Source organism: Schistocerca gregaria, unplaced genomic scaffold, assembly GCF_023897955.1.
Source record: "Schistocerca gregaria isolate iqSchGreg1 unplaced genomic scaffold, iqSchGreg1.2 ptg000199l, whole genome shotgun sequence".
NCBI classification, from domain to species: domain Eukaryota; kingdom Metazoa; phylum Arthropoda; class Insecta; order Orthoptera; family Acrididae; genus Schistocerca; species Schistocerca gregaria.
In genome coordinates, this window is record NW_026061737.1 from 3972581 (window position 1) to 3973805 (window position 1225).

The 1225-nt window shown below is 43.2% G+C and overlaps 1 non-coding gene across 1 annotated transcript; it reads right to left on the bottom strand.

Annotated features, from left to right (window-relative positions):
• Positions 1-718: 718 nt before the first annotated feature.
• Trnat-ugu (transfer RNA threonine (anticodon UGU)) lies at positions 719-793 on the bottom strand. The gene has a single exon. It is a non-coding gene; the product is annotated as a tRNA-Thr (tRNA).
• Positions 794-1225: the final 432 nt, after the last annotated feature.

Below are 1225 nucleotides of genomic sequence, written 5' to 3' on the forward strand. Positions count from 1 at the left end.
AGTTAATATTAACAAATGTCATATTATAGCTATAAGTTCCTAAGAAAAGTGTTTACTTTTAGGGGTCAGAGGTATAAGTTAAGAGATCGAACCACTTTTAATTTATGCTGCATGCCGTTCTGAGAAAATCGTTACTCGAAAAAAAAAGTGTTCAAAGTTTAGGGAAAACATTTAGTTATATTATTACTTCGATTTGCATGAACTGAGTGTTACACATATATTCTTAATGTCGCTGAAAACGAATCTGAAGTCAGATTTTCAATATTCAAAACAGCTAATCCAATACGGAGGGCAAACGATTATGTTTTGACCAATTTTTACCAAAAATGTATTTTCGTTATTTACGTTTAGTCTGCAATTCAAGGAGTATTTATCAGCCCTTCCTCTACCTCTGATTGTTCCTAGACAGCAACTTCCTGTTCTTCTTGGCAGGAAAAGCCGATCTGTCTAAGCTGGATATGCAGCACTCGGCAGCCTGCACTTGATATTCGTCCGTATTTTCGGTGAGTATGTTTGCATGCATTCTGCAGTATGAATCCTTTTGAGCACGTGCGACACGGGACGAGTTATCATCTACATCTATATGGATACCCTGCAAAACACATTTAAGTGCCTGGCAAAGGGTTCATCGAATCACCTACACAACTGATAATTAATTGAAACCCTCAGCTGCCGACAGGTGTTGTTGATATACTTCGATGGGGACAGCTGAAAAGTGTGCCGCTACTGGGACTCGAACCCAGGATCTCCTGCTTACAAGGCAGACGCTCAATCCATCTGAGCTATCGAGGGCACAAATGAACAGCACGACTGCAGGAATTTATCCCTCGCACGCTTCCCGTGAGACTCACACCCCGAACCGCCCACAATCCGATTACGTAATGTACTTAATAGGTATTTGTCCATCCACTCATTACTGGCTCACACTAAGGTGACGATTCCCGTAAGATTTCCGGTAGCCTGTGCGCATTCGCACAGACGAAGGTCAATGGCTGGGTGACGTTTAACCATAGATATGAAGATAGTAACTGTTCTAGAAAGAACAGGCGCCACTGACGACCGTGCAGCTCTTCTAGAATACATGATAGACCGGCCGATGTGGCCGAGCGGTTGTAGGCACTTCAGTCGGGAGCCACGCGACCGCTACGGTCGCAGTTTCAAATCCTGCCTCGAGCATGGATGTGTGTGATGTCCTTAATTTAGTTACGTTTAAGTCGTTCTAAGT